The sequence below is a fragment of the Chlorocebus sabaeus genome, chromosome 6 (genome assembly GCF_047675955.1).
Source record: "Chlorocebus sabaeus isolate Y175 chromosome 6, mChlSab1.0.hap1, whole genome shotgun sequence".
Lineage (NCBI taxonomy): Eukaryota > Metazoa > Chordata > Mammalia > Primates > Cercopithecidae > Chlorocebus > Chlorocebus sabaeus.
Window position 1 is genome coordinate 43,907,447 of NC_132909.1, and position 6,295 is coordinate 43,913,741.

The 6,295-nt window shown below is 57.3% G+C and overlaps 1 protein-coding gene across 2 annotated transcripts in view; it reads right to left on the reverse strand.

Annotated features, from left to right (window-relative positions):
- The window catches only part of SLC25A42 (solute carrier family 25 member 42), a 49,019-nt gene extending 47,645 nt beyond the window's left edge, over positions 1-1,374 (reverse strand). For both annotated transcript variants that reach the window (XM_007995862.3, XM_073016780.1), the window contains exon 1: positions 998-1,374. The gene's annotated coding sequence lies outside the window, so the exon portion shown is untranslated. The remainder of the gene's footprint in view (positions 1-997) is intronic.
- Between the last annotated feature and the right edge of the window lie 4,921 nt (positions 1,375-6,295).

Below are 6,295 nucleotides of genomic sequence, written 5' to 3' on the forward strand. Positions count from 1 at the left end.
ATCCCTCTGAGATAAACATAACAGATGGGCCCAAACGCGGTGGGTCCCCACAGCAGAGGGTCAGCGATGCCCAGGATGCAACAGTCTCTGCCTCTAGCATTCAAGTGGTTTAGGTCTGTGGCTGGTAAAATGGAGATGATTCCGGTTTCGTCTGACCGATGGGATTATTCTAAGGTCCGGAAATCACTTTATAGACTGTCAAGCACTGTTAGAAATGAACATTGGGGTAAGCTTTTGTTTGGGGAGGGGAGGGTGCAGCGATCCTGAGATACCAAGGCTTGGGGGACTATTGGAGGACCTGGGGGATTCAGGGGGATTATTACAGAGGGTGTGCGAACACAGGTGCACGGGGAAGAAAGCCCAAGGTGGGAGAGGGGAGGAGGGGGGAGAAAGGGGAGAGACAGAGGTGTGGGGCTGCCAGGACCAGAGGGCAGTTGCCGGGGGGAAAGTCCCTGAGAAGAGGGACCCAGGTTGCTGGGGGAGTGGGTACAAGGGTAGCGAGCAGATACCTGGATATGAGGAAAGGCAGTAGGGGACGGGACCAGGTCCAGGTGTGAGTTGCGGGACCGTGAGTTAGGAGTCACAGGCTCAGGTGTGGATGTGGGGGTGTCATCGACAGGGACAATCTCAGGTGATGTGAGGGGTGTTCGTGAGTGGGGGTGGGTGTTCGTGAGTGGGGGCGCGGTGTCAGGTGTGTGAGGGGGATGTCAGAGCCAGCTATGCGGGGCGCCGGGGACAAGGCCCCAGGGGCGTGGGAGATGTCAGCAAGGACAGTTTCAGGTGTATGGGGGATGTCAACGGAAAGGAACATGGTGTCAGGCATGCGTGGGCTGCGGGTGAGGGGCTCAGACCTGGATGCAGTAGCCCCCAGAGGGCAATAGACGTGGAGTGTGGGGTTGGGAGGGTCTTTAACCTCTTCTTGCCCTCGCGACGCTGCTGTCACGCCCCGCCTCGTCCGCCCCTCGCCCCGGGATCCATGACAGGACCCGTGCCTTACCTCAGTTCAGCCCGACAAGCGCGGGCCGCTTACGCTTGCGCCCCCCGGCGCCCCCGCGCCCCCTCACTGGCCCGGACGCGTCGCCGCCGCCGCCACCTCCAGCCGCCACGGCCCCGCCTCGCGCACCCCCAGAGCGCGCCACGGGAGGGGTCCACGCCACGCCCCGATTGGCTGCTCCCTGGCCAGTCAGCGCTAGAAACGTCAGTGATTGGCGGGCATGAAGCGTATGGGCAGCCCCCAAAGCCAATCGCTGACGGGCAGAGGTGGGGCCATTGGGAGAGGCCTGGGGTGCCTCGGTGGTCCCGCAGGGTGCTAGGCGCTGGGAGGCGAGGGCCTGGAGGCAGGCGAGGAATCTTGGCAGAAAACAGGCAGAACTGTCGGCCAATCGCCGGAGACCAAGGGCGGGGCTACGGGGAAACTGGCGCGACCGGTGGCACAGAGGCGCGAGGAACAGAGGGCGTAGCCTGGGGGGAGACGGGGATTGGCTGCAAAGCCGCAGACTGGCAGGTCCCGCGGCCAGTCGCAGCGGCCGTGGGCGGTACGCCCCCAGGGAAGGCTGGAGCGTTCAAGGTGCAGTCTGACCCAGAGCGCGGCAACCCGACGTGGCCTCCGGCGCCTGGCGCAGGGTCCCCTGAGGCTCTCGTGTAGAGCCTGCCCTCTGGCCACCCAGCGCAGAAGCGGCTGTGAACTTGGACCATCAAATCTGAAGGACTCCTGGATAATTCTCCATCCCCTTACTCCCCACTAATCCCCTGCAGACGACACAGAGAGGGCAGATTCGCTGGAGGTCACTCTGAGCTGCCCTCTGCATCTCGAGGTGGTGTGAAGACATGGAAATAAGGAGCAGAATCCTACTGAAACGCGCTGTGTGGTTTTCTGTGTGTCTGACCTGTGTCCCAGGTTACCTGCCATGTTATCCAGTGACATCCCTGTTGGGCCTCCTCCCTGCTAAGCCTTTTATGAATTAACTGAATCTTAACCACAATCCCACAAGGTCAAAGCGACCACTGACCCCTTTTACAGAAACCAGAGCACAGAGAGGTCAAGCTCTTTGCCCAAGGTTACACAGCACATTGGTTGCTAAACCAGACAATGAATCTACAGCAGCCTGCTTTTTGGAAAGGGAGTGTCAGAGAAGAGCCACTGGGGGCCTCAAGAGACCTAGGTTTGAATTCTTGTCGAATCACTGGCCCACCACACAACCTTGGGCAAAGGCCTTGTGAGCCTCAGCTGTTTCATTTGGAAAAGAAGGGGGAAAATGATTCCTATGCCTTGATCTTTCCTCTCTGGGGTTGCTTCCCTGGGAAAATTTATAACCCAGCTCTCGTTTTAATTATCTGGTGAAAGCATTTGACCCTCAGCAGGTCATGTGCGGCCTGTGAGCCTCAGCTCCTCTGTGAAGTGTGGTTAATGGCGCTGCTTTGCAGAAAAATGCCAGCAGTTTAGGGAGACACCTGCCATCTCAGGCATGGCTGTGTCATCGGCACCTGCCCTGAGGCCACTCTGTTCTCTGACTCACCCTTCATTTTCAAGACGAAGAAGGCTACAAATGTTTCCAGATACCAGCTCTTGTTTCCTCTAGGTGCTGGCCAGGGTTGGTGGAGATCAAGTTCAGAACCAGGGAATCCTGGGAGGGAGCAAGGCTGAAACCAACCTTAGAAAGGGCTCATATTTCAGGGCTGCGCAAGCCCCTGCTAAGTGCGTGATACACAAGTTTCAAATGGGGAGGATGTGACTGGAATTCACTAGCCCAAGGCCATCATCAAACTCCTGATATTCTCACAATATGCCTACCTGGACCTCCCCTCCCATACCTGCCACCTATGGTTTACTACCCGGCAACTTCCAGGACCTGGCCTCCATTGTGCTCTCCAGAGAAGAGGAGGAAGCTGAGGTCAGTTAAACATCAACTGGGTGCCAGGTCCCTGCTGGGCTTTCTCCGGTACCATCTCCCCACCTCACTTCCAAGTGGACGTAACAGTGCCCACTTTGCAGATGAGAAAACTGAGCCTATGGTGGAGAATATTCCTTGGTGGAAGGACCCAGGGCTGGGTTTGAATCCCTGCTCTTTTTAACATAAGCAATGGCCAGTAAGAGCCACAGAACCTTCAGCAAATAACACAAGCTCCCCACTTCAGTTTCCCAGCTATCTCCTAGGGCTGATGTGAGCATTGATAAAATGGAAGTGAAATGCTTACAATGGCTTAGTCCACGGTAAGCACTCATAGAAGTCTGGTGATGATGATATATTGTTCTTCTCTGGGCCTGTTTCCCTCTCTGTAAATAGCGCTTCATGGACATAGACTAACTATGGGCGTGGCTTGCCACACCAAGAGCAAGATATCTATGCCGAGGAGGCCCCACTCCCAGTGCCCACCTGCCAGGCCCTGGGAGGGGTAGGTAACAAAGCTCCTGGAAGGTCCCACAGTACTTCCAGGGACAGCGCCAACTAAGGCAAAGGTCAGGCTCTGGCCCAGCCTGGAGCTGCCTCTCTAGCTTCTGCTCGTTCTTTAGCAGGCTGGCGCCAGCCAACCTCCCTACCACCTTCCAGCAATAGCAGGCAAAGCACCCTGGCAGTAGCAATGGACACCCCCACCATAGGCACTCATGTGAGCCCAGCTAGGGTGCCCAGGATCTCGGCTCTTCTGCTTTGGCTAGCCACTGGACAGGATACTGCCTCTTCACCCTCCAGTCTCCTGTACCTCTTGAGGATCCCAGGAATCAGCTGTGAGCCAGGCCCTGGCACAGCGTCCAGGCCTAATCACCTGAGGCCAGAAGGCCTTTTGCCCAACGTCAGGTTAACAACTTTGGAAAAAGATGAGGGGCCTGGAGGCAGGCCAAGCTGTGGTCTCATCGCACCACAGTCCCTCAAATGCCCATGAGTCTATTTCCTATCTGGAAAATGGGGTTTAGTCCAGCCTTTGCGAGATGTATGTTCACAATAGAAAAAAAATCTGTGTTCCTTTCCCAGGAACCCAAGCCCATCCCGGGCTGGAGGGAGACATCCTGAACACAGCAGTGACAACAACCAAGCCTTGCTGGGGTCAGAGTGGCCTCATTCACCTCCCAAGGCTCAGAGAAGTCAGGCCACTTCACCAAGAGCCCACAGCAGCAGAGGCTTGGCCTGAACACACTTGCACCATCCTTGCAGCAGGCTCCCCCTCAGCCCAGGTCTCAATGTCATCAAGGAGGGCAGCAAAGGCTACTTAAGAGAAGGCCGGGGCCAGGCGCGGTGGCTCACATCTGTAATCCTAGCACTCTGGGGAGGCCGAGGCGGGTGGATCACGAGATCAGGAAGTCGCGATCATCCTGGCTAACACGATGAAACCCTGTCTCTACCAAAAATACAAAAAAATTAGCCGGGCGTGGTGGTAGGCGCCTGTAGTCCCAGCTACTCAGGAGGCTGAGGCAGGAGAATGGCGTGAACCCAGGAGGCGGAGCTTGCAGTGAGCCGAGATCGTGCCACTGCATTCCAGCCTGGGCAACAGAGCGAGACTCCGTCTCAAAAAAAAAAGAGAAGGCCAGGTGCAGTGGCTCATGCCTGTAGTCCCAGCACTCTGAGAGGCTCAGGAGGGTGGATCACCTGAGGTCAGGAGTTGGAGACCAGCCTGGTCGACATGGCAAAATCCCGTCTCTACTAAAAATACAAAAATTAGCTGGGCATGTGGCACATGCCTGTAGTCCCAACTCCTCAGGAGCCTGAGGCAGGAGGATAGCTTGAACCTGGAAGGCGGAGGTTGCAGTGAGCCGAGATCGTGCCACTGCACTCCAGCCTGGGCGACAGAAAAGGGAAGGGGACGGGGATGGGGCTGGCGGGAGTTATGCGCCGGACATCCCCTGAACTGGGCCTTGCTAGGGGCTGTAGCCCTCCAGGGTGCCAGACCTAGCCTGAGTTCAGATGAGAAGGTCGAGGTTCACAGAGAGGAGGTGATATGCCTGAAGTGGCTGAGGGGGATGGAAAGCCAGGCCATCAACCCCAGGGAAATGTGAGATCTTTGGTGAGGGGCCCCCACCCAACCTGAGGCTGTCCAAACATGCTAGCTGCATCTACTGAAGACACCTACTTCCTTGGGCTAAGGTGGGAGGGACTGACAAGGCAGAACCACCCCTTCCTGAAGACGCCTGCAGCTTGGCCCAGGCCCAGGGGAGGACACTGGGGCCACCTGGCAGGGACCTCGAGTGCTTGTCAGTTTATTCAGGTGAACGTTCAAAAACATTGATGGGAAGCTGAAGGCGCAGCAAGGGGGGACAGGGGCCTGCCTGCAGAGAGTCAGCCGATGGTGGGGGCAAGACAAACAGGAAAGTTCACAAACGAGGTGACCTCAGATGGGGCCCAGCGTCAGAGCCAGAGCACATGGGGTGATGAGATGGGGGTCTCTCCTGGAGGAGGCAATGTGAGCTGAAACCTCACGTGCTAGGAGGAGCCAGCCACGGGGAGGGCCAAGGGAAGTGCACTTCTAGGCAGAGGGCATTGCTTGTCACGTGGGGGCTTGTGCAAAGGCCCTGGGGTGGGGGAATAGGGAGTGAGTGCAGTGGAGAGGAAATGGGAGATGGACAGGGCCTGGGCCACACTGGGTCTGCAGGGCATGAAGAGCATTTGTTTTGTTTTGTTTTGTTTTTTGTTTTTTGAGACAGGCTCTTGCTCTGTCACCCAGGCTGGAGTGCAGTGGTACCACCCTAACTCACTGTAGCCATGGACTCCTGGGCTCAAGTCATCTTTCCACCTTAGCCCAAGTTGCTGGGACCACAGGCAGGTTTTATGTAGAGGGCAAAGGGGAGCCATGGGCAGACTGAGAGCAAGGTTGGAGCAGGAATGACAGGGCCAGCACTGCAGGCCTTCCTAGAAATAGCCCAGGAGTACCTCCCCACCACATGACAGATGAACAAATGCTTAAGAACTGCCCAGGGTCACAGGACTACCTAAGGTCACACTGGCCCAGCAGGTAAGTCAGGGCAGTCTGGGGCAAGTTCGAGATCTTTCTCCCACATCCTGGGAGTCTCCAGGGAGGAGGGACAGGGCGGTGTGACTGGGTCAGAGGTTTGGGCCAGCCCTGCTGAGCTGAGAGCACCCTTTCCTGCTGGGGGCAGGGGAGACGAGGACACCACGGAGGTGCAGCCAGGGTGACGCTCCTCAGCTGTTTGCATCAGCTGGATTCCGTGGAAGCTGGGGGCCTACTGGGAAAGGAGTTTCGCTGAGGTCAAGGACTGAGTCCAGGCCATCCTGGGGCTCGGGGAGGCACGTGACAAGCAGGGGCGAGGGTCCAAGAGGGGAGAGGCCTCCAAGGTGTGGGCAGAAAG